This window comes from Dermacentor albipictus, chromosome 2 (genome assembly GCF_038994185.2).
Source record: "Dermacentor albipictus isolate Rhodes 1998 colony chromosome 2, USDA_Dalb.pri_finalv2, whole genome shotgun sequence".
NCBI classification, from domain to species: Eukaryota; Metazoa; Arthropoda; class Arachnida; order Ixodida; family Ixodidae; genus Dermacentor; species Dermacentor albipictus.
The window spans coordinates 29,796,323-29,813,986 of NC_091822.1; the positions used below are offsets into that span (position 1 = coordinate 29,796,323).

Sequence of the window (17,664 nt, forward strand, 5' to 3'; positions counted from 1 at the left end):
GGCGTTTCCCCATCCACTTTCTTGGGTATTTATGTGCAGTAGTAGAACCCTGGGAGTGTTAGCCAGCGCCCCCACTCACAGACCTTGGCGGCGGACGTGGAACGTCTTTTTTGCCGCAGGCGTCACGAGAACGTGATCTTTTCGGGTGAAGGCAACTGGTCAATAAACCCACATATGCTACCTGAAGGCATCGATGTTGCCGGATTCGAGACCCTCGTTATGTAATAAACGAGAAGGAAGGGGGTTAACCGAGGGACCCGATAATTATTAGTCATATAATGAGAAGCCAACAAACACTGACACCAAGTACAACATAAGGGAAATTGCATGTGCTTAATAAATGAAATAAAGTAATGATAAATTAATGGAAATTAAAGTGGATGAAAAAACAACTTGCCGCAGGTGGGAACCGAACCCACAACCTTCGCATGTCGCGTGCGATGCTCTACCAATTGAGCTACCGCGGCGGCGTTTCCCCATCCACTTTCTTGGGTATTTATGTGTACTAGTAGAACCCTGGGAGTGTTAGCCAGCGCCCCCACTCACAGACCTTGGCGGCGGACGTGGAACGTCTTTTTTGCCGCAGGCGTCACGAGAACGTGATCTTTTCGGGTGAAGGCAACTGGTCAATAAACCCACATATGCTACCTGAAGGCATCAATGTTGCCGGATTCGAGACCCTCGTTATGTAATAAACGAGAAGGAAGTGGGTTAACCGAGGGACCCGATAATTATTAGTCATATAATGAGAAGCCAACAAACACTGACACCAAGTACAACATAAGGGAAATTGCATGTGCTTAATAAATGAAATAAAGTAATGATAAATTAATAGAAATTAAAGTGGATGAAAAAACAACTTGCCGCAGGTGGGAACCGAACCCACAACCTTCGCATGTCGCGTGCGAGGCTCTACCAATTGAGCTACCGCGGCGGCGTTTCCCCATCCACTTTCTTGGGTATTTATGTGTACTAGTGGAACCCTGGGAGTGTTACCCAGCGCCCCCACTCACAGACCTTGGCGGCGGACGTGGAACGTCTTTTTTGCCGCAGGCGTCACGAGAACGTGATCTTTTCGGGTGAAGGCAACTGGTCAATAAACCCACATATGCTACCTGAAGGCATCAATGTTGCCGGATTCGAGACCCTCGTTATGTAATAAACGAGAAGGAAGGGGGTTAACCGAGGGACCCGATAATTATTAGTCATATAATGAGAAGCCAACAAACACTGACACCAAGTACAACATAAGGGAAATTGCATGTGCTTAATAAATGAAATAAAGTAATGATAAATTAATGGAAATTAAAGTGGATGAAAAAACAATTTGGCGCAGGTGGGAACCGAACCCACAACCTTCGCATGTCGCGTGCGATGCTCTACCAATTGAGCTACCGCGGCGGCGTTTCCCCATCCACTTTCTTGGGTATTTATGTGTACTAGTAGAACCCTGGGAGTGTTAGCCAGCGCCCCCACTCACAAACCTTGGCGGCGGACGTGGAACGTCTTTTTTGCCGCAGGCGTCACGAGAACGTGATCTTTTCGGGTGAAGGCAACTGGTCAATAAACCCACATATGCTACCTGAAGGCATCGATGTTGCCGGATTCGAGACCCTCGTTATGTAATAAACGAGAAGGAAGGGGGTTAACCGAGGGACCCGATAATTATTAGTCATATAATGAGAAGCCAACAAACACTGACACCAAGTACAACATAAGGGAAATTGCATGTGCTTAATAAATGAAATAAAGTAATGATAAATTAATGGAAATTAAAGTGGATGAAAAACAACTTGCCGCAGGTGGGAACCGAACCCACAACCTTCGCATGTCGCGTGCGATGCTCTACCAATTGAGCTACCGCGGCGGCGTTTCCCCATCCACTTTCTTGGGTATTTATGTGTACTAGTAGAACCCTGGGAGTGTTAGCCAGCGCCCCCACTCACAGACCTTGGCGGCGGACGTGGAACGTCTTTTTTGCCGCAGGCGTCACGAGAACGTGATCTTTTCGGGTGAAGGCAACTGGTCAATAAACCCACATATGCTACCTGAAGGCATCAATGTTGCCGGATTCGAGACCCTCGTTATGTAATAAACGAGAAGGAAGGGGGTTAACCGATGGACCCGATAATTATTAGTCATATAATGAGAAGCCAACAAACACTGACACCAAGTACAACATAAGGGAAATTGCATGCGCTTAATAAATGAAATAAAGTAATGATAAATTAATGAAAATTAAAGTGGATGAAAAACAACTTGCCGCAGGTGGGAACCGAACCCACAACCTTCGCATGTCGCGTGCGATGCTCTACCAATTGAGCTACCGCGGCGGCGTTTCCCCATCCACTTTCTTGGGTATTTGTGTGCACTAGTAGAACCCTGGGAGTGTTAGCCAGCGCCCCCACTCACAGACCTTGGCGGCGGACGTGGAACGTCTTTTTTGCCGCAGGCGTCACGAGAACGTGATCTTTTCGGGTGAAGGCAACTGGTCAATAAACCCACATATGCTACCTGAAGGCATCGATGTTGCCGGATTCGAGACCCTCGTTATGTAATAAACGAGAAGGAAGGGGGTTAACGGAGGGACCCGGTAATTATTAGTCATATAATGAGAAGCCAACAAACACTGACACCAAGTACAACATAAGGGAAATTGCATGTGCTTAATAAATGAAATAAAGTAATGATAAATTAATAGAAATTAAAGTGGATGAAAAAACAACTTGCCGCAGGTGGGAACCGAACCCACAACCTTCGCATGTCGCGTGCGAGGCTCTACCAATTGAGCTACCGCGGCGGCGTTTCCCCATCCACTTTCTTGGGTATTTATGTGTACTAGTAGAACCCTGGGAGTGTTACCCAGCGCCCCCACTCACAGACCTTGGCGGCGGACGTGGAACGTCTTTTTTGCCGCAGGCGTCACGAGAACGTGATCTTTTCGGGTGAAGGCAACTGGTCAATAAAGCCACATATGCTACCTGAAGGCATCAATGTTGCCGGATTCGAGACCCTCGTTATGTAATAAACGAGAAGGAAGGGGGTTAACCGAGGGACCCGATAATTATTAGTCATATAATGAGAAGCCAACAAACACTGACACCAAGTACAACATAAGGGAAATTGCATGTGCTTAATAAATGAAATAAAGTAATGATAAATTAATGGAAATTAAAGTGGATGAAAAAACAACTTGCCGCAGGTGGGAACCGAACCCACAACCTTCGCATGTCGCGTGCGATGCTCTACCAATTGAGCTACCGCGGCGGCGTTTCCCCATCCACTTTCTTGGGTATTTATGTGTACTAGTAGAACCCTGGGAGTGTTAGCCAGCGCCCCCACTCACAAACCTTGGCGGCGGACGTGGAACGTCTTTTTTGCCACAGGCGTCACGAGAACGTGATCTTTTCGGGTGAAGGCAACTGGTCAATAAACCCACATATGCTACCTGAAGGCATCGATGTTGCCGGATTCGAGACCCTCGTTATGTAATAAACGAGAAGGAAGGGGGTTAACCGAGGGACCCGATAATTATTAGTCATATAATGAGAAGCCAACAAACACTGACACCAAGTACAACATAAGGGAAATTGCATGTGCTTAATAAATGAAATAAAGTAATGATAAATTAATGGAAATTAAAGTGGATGAAAAAACAACTTGCCGCAGGTGGGAACCGAACCCACAACCTTCGCATGTCGCGTGCGATGCTCTACCAATTGAGCTACCGCGGCGGCGTTTCCCCATCCACTTTCTTGGGTATTTATGTGTACTAGTAGAACCCTGGGAGTGTTAGCCAGCGCCCCCACTCAGAGACCTTGGCGGCGGACGTGGAACGTCTTTTTTGCCGCAGGCGTCACGAGAACGTGATCTTTTCGGGTGAAGGCAACTGGTCAATAAACCCACATATGCTACCTGAAGGCATCAATGTTGCCGGATTCGAGACCCTCGTTATGTAATAAACGAGAAGGAAGTGGGTTAACCGAGGGACCCGATAATTATTAGTCATATAATGAGAAGCCAACAAACACTGACACCAAGTACAACATAAGGGAAATTGCATGTGCTTAATAAATGAAATAAAGTAATGATAAATTAATAGAAATTAAAGTGGATGAAAAAACAACTTGCCGCAGGTGGGAACCGAACCCACAACCTTCGCATGTCGCGTGCGAGGCTCTACCAATTGAGCTACCGCGGCGGCGTTTCCCCATCCACTTTCTTGGGTATTTATGTGTACTAGTGGAACCCTGGGAGTGTTACCCAGCGCCCCCACTCACAGACCTTGGCGGCGGACGTGGAACGTCTTTTTTGCCGCAGGCGTCACGAGAACGTGATCTTTTCGGGTGAAGGCAACTGGTCAATAAACCCACATATGCTACCTGAAGGCATCAATGTTGCCGGATTCGAGACCCTCGTTATGTAATAAACGAGAAGGAAGGGGGTTAACCGAGGGACCCGATAATTATTAGTCATATAATGAGAAGCCAACAAACACTGACACCAAGTACAACATAAGGGAAATTGCATGTGCTTAATAAATGAAATAAAGTAATGATAAATTAATGGAAATTAAAGTGGATGAAAAACAACTTGCCGCAGGTGGGAACCGAACCCACAACCTTCGCATGTAGCGTGCGATGCTCTACCAATTGAGCTACCGCGGCGGCGTTTCCCCATCCACTTTCTTGGGTATTTATGTGTACTAGTAGAACCCTGGGAGTGTTAGCCAGCGCCCCCACTCACAGACCTTGGCGGCGGACGTGGAACGTCTTTTTTGCCGCAGGCGTCACGAGAACGTGATCTTTTCGGGTGAAGGCAACTGGTCAATAAACCCACATATGCTACCTGAAGGCATCAATGTTGCCGGATTCGAGACCCTCGTTATGTAATAAACGAGAAGGAAGGGGGTTAACCGATGGACCCGATAATTATTAGTCATATAATGAGAAGCCAACAAACACTGACACCAAGTACAACATAAGGGAAATTGCATGCGCTTAATAAATGAAATAAAGTAATGATAAATTAATGAAAATTAAAGTGGATGAAAAACAACTTGCCGCAGGTGGGAACCGAACCCACAACCTTCGCATGTCGCGTGCGATGCTCTACCAATTGAGCTACCGCGGCGGCGTTTCCCCATCCACTTTCTTGGGTATTTGTGTGCACTAGTAGAACCCTGGGAGTGTTAGCCAGCGCCCCCACTCACAGACCTTGGCGGCGGACGTGGAACGTCTTTTTTGCCGCAGGCGTCACGAGAACGTGATCTTTTCGGGTGAAGGCAACTGGTCAATAAACCCACATATGCTACCTGAAGGCATCGATGTTGCCGGATTCGAGACCCTCGTTATGTAATAAACGAGAAGGAAGGGGGTTAACGGAGGGACCCGATAATTATAAGTCATATAATGAGAAGCCAACAAACACTGACACCAAGTACAACATAAGGGAAATTGCATGTGCCTAATAAATGAAATAAAGTAATGATAAATTAATAGAAATTAAAGTGGATGAAAAAACAACTTGCCGCAGGTGGGAACCGAACCCACAACCTTCGCATGTCGCGTGCGAGGCTCTACCAATTGAGCTACCGCGGCGGCGTTTCCCCATCCACTTTCTTGGGTATTTATGTGTACTAGTAGAACCCTGGGAGTGTTACCCAGCGCCCCCACTCACAGACCTTGGCGGCGGACGTGGAACGTCTTTTTTGCCGCAGGCGTCACGAGAACGTGATCTTTTCGGGTGAAGGCAACTGGTCAATAAACCCACATATGCTACCTGAAGGCATCAATGTTGCTGGATTCGAGACCCTCGTTATGTAATAAACGAGAAGGAAGGGGGTTAACCGAGGGACCCGATAATTATTAGTCATATAATGAGAAGCCAACAAACACTGACACCAAGTACAACATAAGGGAAATTGCATGTGCTTAATAAATGAAATAAAGTAATGATAAATTAATGGAAATTAAAGTGGATGAAAAAACAACTTGCCGCAGGTGGGAACCGAACCCACAACCTTCGCATGTCGCGTGCGATGCTCTACCAATTGAGCTACCGCGGCGGCGTTTCCCCATCCACTTTCTTGGGTATTTATGTGTACTAGTAGAACCCTGGGAGTGTTAGCCAGCGCCCCCACTCACAAACCTTGGCGGCGGACGTGGAACGTCTTTTTTGCCACAGGCGTCACGAGAACGTGATCTTTTCGGGTGAAGGCAACTGGTCAATAAACCCACATATGCTACCTGAAGGCATCGATGTTGCCGGATTCGAGACCCTCGTTATGTAATAAACGAGAAGGAAGGGGGTTAACCGAGGGACCCGATAATTATTAGTCATATAATGAGAAGCCAACAAACACTGACACCAAGTACAACATAAGGGAAATTGCATGTGCTTAATAATTGAAATAAACTAATGATAAATTAATGGAAATTAAAGTGGATGAAAAACAACTTGCCGCAGGTGGGAACCGAACCCACAACCTTCGCATGTCGCGTGCGATGCTCTACCAATTGAGCTACCACGGCGGCGTTTCCCCATCCACTTTCTTGGGTATTTATGTGTACTAGTAGAACCCTGGGAGTGTTAGCCAGCGCCCCCACTCACAGACCTTGGCGGCGGACGTGGAACGTCTTTTTTGCCGCAGGCGTCACGAGAACGTGATCTTTTCGGGTGAAGGCAACTGGTCAATAAACCCACATATGCTACCTGAAGGCATCAATGTTGCCGGATTCGAGACCCTCGTTATGTAATAAACGAGAAGGAAGGGGGGTTAACCGAGGGACCCGATAATTATTAGTCATATAATGAGAAGCCAACAAACACTGACACCAAGTACAACATAAGGGAAATTGCATGTGCCTAATAAATGAAATAAAGTAATGATAAATTAATGGAAATTAAAGTGGATGAAAAACAACTTGCCGCAGGTGGGAACCGAACCCACAACCTTCGCATGTCGCGTGCGATGCTCTACCAATTGAGCTACCGCGGCGGCGCTTCCCCATCCACTTTCTTGGGTATTTATGTGTACTAGTAGAACCCTGGGAGTGTTAGCCAGCGCCCCCACTCACAGACCTTGGCGGCGGACGTGGAACGCCTTTTTTGCCGCAGGCGTCACGAGAACGTGATCTTTTCGGGTGAAGGCAACTGGTCAATAAACCCACATATGCTACCTGAAGGCATCAATGTTGCCGGATTCGAGACCCTCGTTATGTAATAAACGAGAAGGAAGGGGGTTAACCGATGGACCCGATAATTATTAGTCATATAATGAGAAGCCAACAAACACTGACACCAAGTACAACATAAGGGAAATTGCATGTGCTTAATAAATGAAATAAAGTAATGATAAATTAATGAAAATTAAAGTGGATGAAAAACAACTTGCCGCAGGTGGGAACCGAACCCACAACCTTCGCATGTCGCGTGCGATGCTCTACCAATTGAGCTACCGCGGCGGCGTTTCCCCATCCACTTTCTTGGGTATTTATGTGCACTAGTAGAACCCTGGGAGTGTTAGCCAGCGCCCCCACTCACAAACCTTGGCGGCGGACGTGGAACGTCTTTTTTGCCGCAGGCGTCACGAGAACGTGATCTTTTCGGGTGAAGGCAACTGGTCAATAAACCCACATATGCTACCTGAAGGCATCGATGTTGCCGGATTCGAGACCCTCGTTATGTAATAAACGAGAAGGAAGGGGGTTAACCGAGGGACCCGATAATTATTAGTCATATAATGAGAAGCCAACAAACACTGACACCAAGTACAACATAAGGGAAATTGCATGTGCTTAATAAATGAAATAAAGTAATGATAAAAATAATGGAAATTAAAGTGGATGAAAAACAACTTGCCGCAGGTGGGAACCGAACCCACAACCTTCGCATGTCGCGTGCGATGCTCTACCAATTGAGCTACCGCGGCGGCGTTTCCCTATCCACTTTCTTGGGTATTTATGTGTACTAGTAGAACCCTGGGAGTGTTAGCCAGCGCCCCCACTCACAGACCTTGGCGGCGGACGTGGAACGTCTTTTTTGCCGCAGGCGTCACGAGAACGTGATCTTTTCGGGTGAAGGCAACTGGTCAATAAACCCACATATGCTACCTGAAGGCATCAATGTTGCCGGATTCGAGACCCTCGTTATGTAATAAACGAGAAGGAAGGGGGTTAACCGATGGACCCGATAATTATTAGTCATATAATGAGAAGCCAACAAACACTGACACCAAGTACAACATAAGGGAAATTGCATGCGCTTAATAAATGAAATAAAGTAATGATAAATTAATGAAAATTAAAGTGGATGAAAAACAACTTGCCGCAGGTGGGAACCGAACCCACAACCTTCGCATGTCGCGTGCGATGCTCTACCAATTGAGCTACCGCGGCGGCGTTTCCCCATCCACTTTCTTGGGTATTTGTGTGCACTAGTAGAACCCTGGGAGTGTTAGCCAGCGCCCCCACTCACAGACCTTGGCGGCGGACGTGGAACGTCTTTTTTGCCGCAGGCGTCACGAGAACGTGATCTTTTCGGGTGAAGGCAACTGGTCGATAAACCCACATATGCTACCTGAAGGCATCGATGTTGCCGGATTCGAGACCCTCGTTATGTAATAAACCAGAAGGAAGGGGGTTAACGGAGGGACCCGATAATTATTAGTCATATAATGAGAAGCCAACAAACACTGACACCAAGTACAACATAAGGGAAATTGCATGTGCTTAATAAATGAAATAAAGTAATGATAAATTAATAGAAATTAAAGTGGATGAAAAAACAACTTGCCGCAGGTGGGAACCGAACCCACAACCTTCGCATGTCGCGTGCGAGGCTCTACCAATTGAGCTACCGCGGCGGCGTTTCCCCATCCACTTTCTTGGGTATTTATGTGTACTAGTGGAACCCTGGGAGTGTTACCCAGCGCCCCCACTCACAGACCTTGGCGGCGGACGTGGAACGTCTTTTTTGCCGCAGGCGTCACGAGAACGTGATCTTTTCGGGTGAAGGCAACTGGTCAATAAACCCACATATGCTACCTGAAGGCATCAATGTTGCCGGATTCGAGACCCTCGTTATGTAATAAACGAGAAGGAAGGGGGTTAACCGAGGGACCCGATAATTATTAGTCATATAATGAGAAGCCAACAAACACTGACACCAAGTACAACATAAGGGAAATTGCATGTGCTTAATAAATGAAATAAAGTAATGATAAATTAATGGAAATTAAAGTGGATGAAAAACAACTTGCCGCAGGTGGGAACCGAACCCACAACCTTCGCATGTCGCGTGCGATGCTCTACCAATTGAGCTACCGCGGCGGCGTTTCCCCATCCACTTTCTTGGGTATTTATGTGTACTAGTAGAACCCTGGGAGTGTTAGCCAGCGCCCCCACTCACAGACCTTGGCGGCGGACGTGGAACGTCTTTTTTGCCGCAGGCGTCACGAGAACGTGATCTTTTCGGGTGAAGGCAACTGGTCAATAAACCCACATATGCTACCTGAAGGCATCAATGTTGCCGGATTCGAGACCCTCGTTATGTAATAAACGAGAAGGAAGGGGGTTAACCGATGGACCCGATAATTATTAGTCATATAATGAGAAGCCAACAAACACTGACACCAAGTACAACATAAGGGAAATTGCATGCGCTTAATAAATGAAATAAAGTAATGATAAATTAATGAAAATTAAAGTGGATGAAAAACAACTTGCCGCAGGTGGGAACCGAACCCACAACCTTCGCATGTCGCGTGCGATGCTCTACCAATTGAGCTACCGCGGCGGCGTTTCCCCATCCACTTTCTTGGGTATTTGTGTGCACTAGTAGAACCCTGGGAGTGTTAGCCAGCGCCCCCACTCACAGACCTTGGCGGCGGACGTGGAACGTCTTTTTTGCCGCAGGCGTCACGAGAACGTGATCTTTTCGGGTGAAGGCAACTGGTCAATAAACCCACATATGCTACCTGAAGGCATCGATGTTGCCGGATTCGAGACCCTCGTTATGTAATAAACGAGAAGGAAGGGGGTTAACGGAGGGACCCGATAATTATTAGTCATATAATGAGAAGCCAACAAACACTGACACCAAGTACAACATAAGGGAAATTGCATGTGCCTAATAAATGAAATAAAGTAATGATAAATTATAAGAAATTAAAGTGGATGAAAAAACAACTTGCCGCAGGTGGGAACCGAACCCACAACCTTCGCATGTCGCGTGCGAGGCTCTACCAATTGAGCTACCGCGGCGGCGTTTCCCCATCCACTTTCTTGGGTATTTATGTGTACTAGTAGAACCCTGGGAGTGTTACCCAGCGCCCCCACTCACAGACCTTGGCGGCGGACGTGGAACGTCTTTTTTGCCGCAGGCGTCACGAGAACGTGATCTTTTCGGGTGAAGGCAACTGGTCAATAAACCCACATATGCTACCTGCAGGCATCAATGTTGCCGGATTCGAGACCCTCGTTATGTAATAAACGAGAAGGAAGGGGGTTAACCGAGGGACCCTATAATTATTAGTCATATAATGAGAAGCCAACAAACACTGACACCAAGTACAACATAAGGGAAATTGCATGTGCTTAATAAATGAAATAAAGTAATGATAAATTAATGGAAATTAAAGTGGATGAAAAAACAACTTGCCGCAGGTGGGAACCGAACCCACAACCTTCGCATGTCGCGTGCGATGCTCTACCAATTGAGCTACCGCGGCGGCGTTTCCCCATCCACTTTCTTGGGTATTTATGTGTACTAGTAGAACCCTGGGAGTGTTAGCCAGCGCCCCCACTCACAAACCTTGGCGGCGGACGTGGAACGTCTTTTTTGCCACAGGCGTCACGAGAACGTGATCTTTTCGGGTGAAGGCAACTGGTCAATAAACCCACATATGCTACCTGAAGGCATCGATGTTGCCGGATTCGAGACCCTCGTTATGTAATAAACGAGAAGGAAGGGGGTTAACCGAGGGACCCGATAATTATTAGTCATATAATGAGAAGCCAACAAACACTGACACCAAGTACAACATAAGGGAAATTGCATGTGCTTAATAATTGAAATAAACTAATGATAAATTAATGGAAATTAAAGTGGATGAAAAACAACTTGCCGCAGGTGGGAACCGAACCCACAACCTTCGCATGTCGCGTGCGATGCTCTACCAATTGAGCTACCACGGCGGCGTTTCCCCATCCACTTTCTTGGGTATTTATGTGTACTAGTAGAACCCTGGGAGTGTTAGCCAGCGCCCCCACTCACAGACCTTGGCGGCGGACGTGGAACGTCTTTTTTGCCGCAGGCGTCACGAGAACGTGATCTTTTCGGGTGAAGGCAACTGGTCAATAAACCCACATATGCTACCTGAAGGCATCAATGTTGCCGGATTCGAGACCCTCGTTATGTAATAAACGAGAAGGAAGGGGGGTTAACCGAGGGACCCGATAATTATTAGTCATATAATGAGAAGCCAACAAACACTGACACCAAGTACAACATAAGGGAAATTGCATGTGCCTAATAAATGAAATAAAGTAATGATAAATTAATGGAAATTAAAGTGGATGAAAAACAACTTGCCGCAGGTGGGAACCGAACCCACAACCTTCTCATGTCGCGTGCGATGCTCTACCAATTGAGCTACCGCGGCGGCGCTTCCCCATCCACTTTCTTGGGTATTTATGTGTACTAGTAGAACCCTGGGAGTGTTAGCCAGCGCCCCCACTCACAGACCTTGGCGGCGGACGTGGAACGCCTTTTTTGCCGCAGGCGTCACGAGAACGTGATCTTTTCGGGTGAAGGCAACTGGTCAATAAACCCACATATGCTACCTGAAGGCATCAATGTTGCCGGATTCGAGACCCTCGTTATGTAATAAACGAGAAGGAAGGGGGTTAACCGATGGACCCGATAATTATTAGTCATATAATGAGAAGCCAACAAACACTGACACCAAGTACAACATAAGGGAAATTGCATGTGCTTAATAAATGAAATAAAGTAATGATAAATTAATGAAAATTAAAGTGGATGAAAAACAACTTGCCGCAGGTGGGAACCGAACCAACAACCTTCGCATGTCGCGTGCGATGCTCTACCAATTGAGCTACCGCGGCGGCGTTTCCCCATCCACTTTCTTGGGTATTTATGTGCACTAGTAGAACCCTGGGAGTGTTAGCCAGCGCCCCCACTCACAAACCTTGGCGGCGGACGTGGAACGTCTTTTTTGCCGCAGGCGTCACGAGAACGTGATCTTTTCGGGTGAAGGCAACTGGTCAATAAACCCACATATGCTACCTGAAGGCATCGATGTTGCCGGATTCGAGACCCTCGTTATGTAATAAACGAGAAGGAAGGGGGTTAACCGAGGGACCCGATAATTATTAGTCATATAATGAGAAGCCAACAAACACTGACACCAAGTACAACATAAGGGAAATTGCATGTGCTTAATAAATGAAATAAAGTAATGATAAATTAATGGAAATTAAAGTGGATGAAAAACAACTTTCCGCAGGTGGGAACCGAACCCACAACCTTCGCATGTCGCGTGCGATGCTCTACCAATTGAGCTACCGCGGCGGCGTTTCCCTATCCACTTTCTTGGGTATTTATGTGTACTAGTAGAACCCTGGGAGTGTTAGCCAGCGCCCCCACTCACAGACCTTGGCGGCGGACGTGGAACGTCTTTTTTGCCGCAGGCGTCACGAGAACGTGATCTTTTCGGGTGAAGGCAACTGGTCAATAAACCCACATATGCTACCTGAAGGCATCAATGTTGCCGGATTCGAGACCCTCGTTATGTAATAAACGAGAAGGAAGGGGGTTAACCGATGGACCCGATAATTATTAGTCATATAATGAGAAGCCAACAAACACTGACACCAAGTACAACATAAGGGAAATTGCATGTGCTTAATAAATGAAATAAAGTAATGATAAATTAATGAAAATTAAAGTGGATGAAAAACAACTTGCCGCAGGTGGGAACCGAACCCACAACCTTCGCATGTCGCGTGCGATGCTCTACCAATTGAGCTACCGCGGCGGCGTTTCCCCATCCACTTTCTTGGGTATTTATGTGCACTAGTAGAACCCTGGGAGTGTTAGCCAGCGCCCCCACTCACAGACCTTGGCGGCGGACGTGGAACGTCTTTTTTGCCGCAGGCGTCACGAGAACGTGATCTTTTCGGGTGAAGGCAACTGGTCAATAAACCCACATATGCTACCTGAAGGCATCGATGTTGCCGGATTCGAGACCCTCGTTATGTAATAAACGAGAAGGAAGGGGGTTAACGGAGGGACCCGATAATTATTAGTCATATAATGAGAAGCCAACAAACACTGACACCAAGTACAACATAAGGGAAATTGCATGTGCTTAATAAATGAAATAAAGTAATGATAAATTATTGGAAATTAAAGTGGATGAAAAACAACTTGCCGCAGGTGGGAACCGAACCCACAACCTTCGCATGTCGCGTGCGATGCTCTACCAATTGAGCTACCGCGGCGGCGTTTCCCCATCCACTTTCTTGGGTATTTATGTGTACTAGTAGAACCCTGGGAGTGTTAGCCAGCGCCCCCACTCACAGACCTTGGCGGCGGACGTGGAACGTCTTTTTTGCCGCAGGCGTCACGAGAACGTGATCTTTTCGGGTGAAGGCAACTGGTCAATAAACCCACATATGCTACCTGAAGGCATCAATGTTGCCGGATTCGAGACCCTCGTTATGTAATAAACGAGAAGGAAGGGGGTTAACCGAGGGACCCGATAATTATTAGTCATATAATGAGCAGCCAACAAACACTGACACCAAGTACAACATAAAGGAAATTGCATGTGCTTAATAAATGAAATAAAGTAATGATAAATTAATGGAAATTAAAGTGGATGAAAAAACAACTTACCGCAGGTGGGAACCGAACCCACAACCTTCGCATGTCGCGTGCGATGCTCTACCAATTGAGCTACCGCGGCGGCGTTTCCCCATCCACTTTCTTGGGTATTTATGTGCACTAGTAGAACCCTGGGAGTGTTAGCCAGCGCCCCCACTCACAAACCTTGGCGGCGGACGTGGAACGTCTTTTTTGCCGCAGGCGTCACGAGAACGTGATCTTTTCGGGTGAAGGCAACTGGTCAATAAACCCACATATGCTACCTGAAGGCATCGATGTTGCCGGATTCGAGACCCTCGTTATGTAATAAACGAGAAGGAAGGGGGTTAACCGAGGGACCCGATAATTATTAGTCATATAATGAGAAGCCAACAAACACTGACACCAAGTACAACATAAGGGAAATTGCATGTGCTTAATAAATGAAATAAATAATGATAAATTAATGGAAATTAAAGTGGATGAAAAACAACTTGCCGCAGGTGGGAACCGAACCCACAACCTTCGCATGTCGCGTGCGATGCTCTACCAATTGAGCTACCGCGGCGGCGTTTCCCTATCCACTTTCTTGGGTATTTATGTGTACTAGTAGAACCCTGGGAGTGTTAGCCAGCGCCCCCACTCACAGACCTTGGCGGCGGACGTGGAACGTCTTTTTTGCCGCAGGCGTCACGAGAACGTGATCTTTTCGGGTGAAGGCAACTGGTCAATAAACCCACATATGCTACCTGAAGGCATCAATGTTGCCGGATTCGAGACCCTCGTTATGTAATAAACGAGAAGGAAGGGGGTTAACCGATGGACCCGATAATTATTAGTCATATAATGAGAAGCCAACAAACACTGACACCAAGTACAACATAAGGGAAATTGCATGTGCTTAATAAATGAAATAAAGTAATGATAAATTATTGAAAATTAAAGTGGATGAAAAACAACTTGCCGCAGGTGGGAACCGAACCCACAACCTTCGCATGTCGCGTGCGATGCTCTACCAATTGAGCTACCGCGGCGGCGTTTCCCCATCCACTTTCTTGGGTATTTATGTGCACTAGTAGAACCCTGGGAGTGTTAGCCAGCGCCCCCACTCACAGACCTTGGCGGCGGACGTGGAACGTCTTTTTTGCCGCAGGCGTCACGAGAACGTGATCTTTTCGGGTGAAGGCAACTGGTCAATAAACCCACATATGCTACCTGAAGGCATCGATGTTGCCGGATTCGAGACCCTCGTTATGTAATAAACGAGAAGGAAGGGGGTTAACGGAGGGACCCGATAATTATTAGTCATATAATGAGAAGCCAACAAACACTGACACCAAGTACAACATAAGGGAAATTGCATGTGCTTAATAAATGAAATAAAGTAATGATAAATTATTGGAAATTAAAGTGGATGAAAAAACAACTTGCCGCAGGTGGGAACCGAACCCACAACCTTCGCATGTCGCGTGCGATGCTCTACCAATTGAGCTACCGCGGCGGTGTTTCCCCATCCACTTTCTTGGGTATTTATGTGTACTAGTAGAACCCTGGGAGTGTTAGCCAGCGCCCCCACTCACAGACCTTGGCGGCGGACGTGGAACGTCTTTTTTGCCGCAGGCGTCACGAGAACGTGATCTTTTCGGGTGAAGGCAACTGGTCAATAAACCCACATATGCTACCTGAAGGCATCAATGTTGCCGGATTCGAGACCCTCGTTATGTAATAAACGAGAAGGAAGGGGGTTAACCGAGGGACCCGATAATTATTAGTCATATAATGAGAAGCCAACAAACACTGACACCAAGTACAACATAAGGGAAATTGCATGTGCTTAATAAATGAAATAAAGTAATGATAAATTATTAGAAATATAAAGTGGATGAAAAAACAACTTGCCGCAGGTGGGAACCGAACCCACAACCTTCGCATGTCGCGTGCGAGGCTCTACCAATTGAGCTACCGCGGCGGCGTTTCCCCATCCACTTTCTTGGGTATTTATGTGTACTAGTAGAACCCTGGGAGTGTTACCCAGCGCCCCCACTCACAGACCTTGGCGGCGGACGTGGAACGTCTTTTTTGCCGCAGGCGTCACGAGAACGTGATCTTTTCGGGTGAAGGCAACTGGTCAATAAACCCACATATGCTACCTGAAGGCATCAATGTTGCCGGATTCGAGACCCTCGTTATGTAATAAACGAGAAGGAAGGGGGGTTAACCGAGGGACCCGATAATTATTAGTCATATAATGAGAAGCCAACAAACACTGACACCAAGTACAACATAAGGGAAATTGCATGTGCTTAATAAATGAAATAAAGTAATGATAAATTAATGAAAATTAAAGTGGATGAAAAACAACTTGCCGCAGGTGGGAACCGAACCCACAACCTTCGCATGTCGCGTGCGATGCTCTACCAATTGAGCTACCGCGGCGGCGTTTCCCCATCCACTTTCTTGGGTATTTATGTGTACTAGTAGAACCCTGGGAGTGTTAGCCAGCGCCCCCACTCACAGACCTTGGCGGCGGACGTGGAACGTCTTTTTTGCCGCAGGCGTCACGAGAACGTGATCTTTTCGGGTGAAGGCAACTGGTCAATAAACCCACATATGCTACCTGAAGGCATCAATGTTGCCGGATTCGAGACCCTCGTTATGTAATAAATGAGAAGGAAGGGGGTTAACCGATGGACCCGATAATTATTAGTCATATAATGAGAAGCCAACAAACACTGACACCAAGTACAACATAAGGGAAATTGCATGTGCTTAATAAATGAAATAAAGTAATGATAAATTAATGAAAATTAAAGTGGATGAAAAACAACTTGCCGCAGGTGGGAACCGAACCCAGAACCTTCGCATGTCGCGTGCGATGCTCTACCAATTGAGCTACCGCGGCGGCGTTTCCCCATCCACTTTCTTGGGTATTTATGTGCACTAGTAGAACCCTGGGAGTGTTAGCAAGCGCCCCCACTCACAGACCTTGGCGGCGGACGTGGAACGTCTTTTTTGCCGCAGGCGTCACGAGAACGTGATCTTTTCGGGTGAAGGCAACTGGTCAATAAACCCACATATGCTACCTGAAGGCATCGATGTTGCCGGATTCGAGACCCTCGTTATGTAATAAACGAGAAGGAAGGGGGTTAACGGAGGGACCCGATAATTATTAGTCATATAATGAGAAGCCAACAAACACTGACACCAAGTACAACATAAGGGAAATTGCATGTGCTTAATAAATGAAATAAAGTAATGATAAATTAATGGAAATTAAAGTGGATGAAAAAACAACTTGCCGCAGGTGGGAACCGAACCCACAACCTTCGCATGTCCCGTGCGATGCTCTACCAATTGAGCTACCGCGGCGGTGTTTCCCCATCCACTTTCTTGGGTATTTATGTGTACTAGTAGAACCCTGGGAGTGTTAGCCAGCGCCCCCACTCACAGACCTTGGCGGCGGACGTGGAACGTCTTTTTTGCCGCAGGCGTCACGAGAACGTGATCTTTTCGGGTGAAGGCAACTGGTCAATAAACCCACATATGCTACCTGAAGGCATCAATGTTGCCGGATTCGAGACCCTCGTTATGTAATAAACGAGAAGGAAGGGGGTTAACCGAGGGACCCGATAATTATTAGTCATATAATGAGAAGCCAACAAACACTGACACCAAGTACAACATAAGGGAAATTGCATGTGCTTAATAAATGAAATAAAGTAATGATAAAATAATAGAAATTAAAGTGGATGAAAAAACAACTTGCCGCAG

At 46.7% G+C, this 17,664-nt stretch overlaps 1 non-coding gene across 1 annotated transcript; it reads right to left on the bottom strand.

Moving 5' to 3' along the window:
* Positions 1-17,189: 17,189 nt before the first annotated feature.
* On the bottom strand, positions 17,190-17,262 carry TRNAS-GGA (transfer RNA serine (anticodon GGA)). The gene has a single exon. It is a non-coding gene; the product is annotated as a tRNA-Ser (tRNA).
* Between the last annotated feature and the right edge of the window lie 402 nt (positions 17,263-17,664).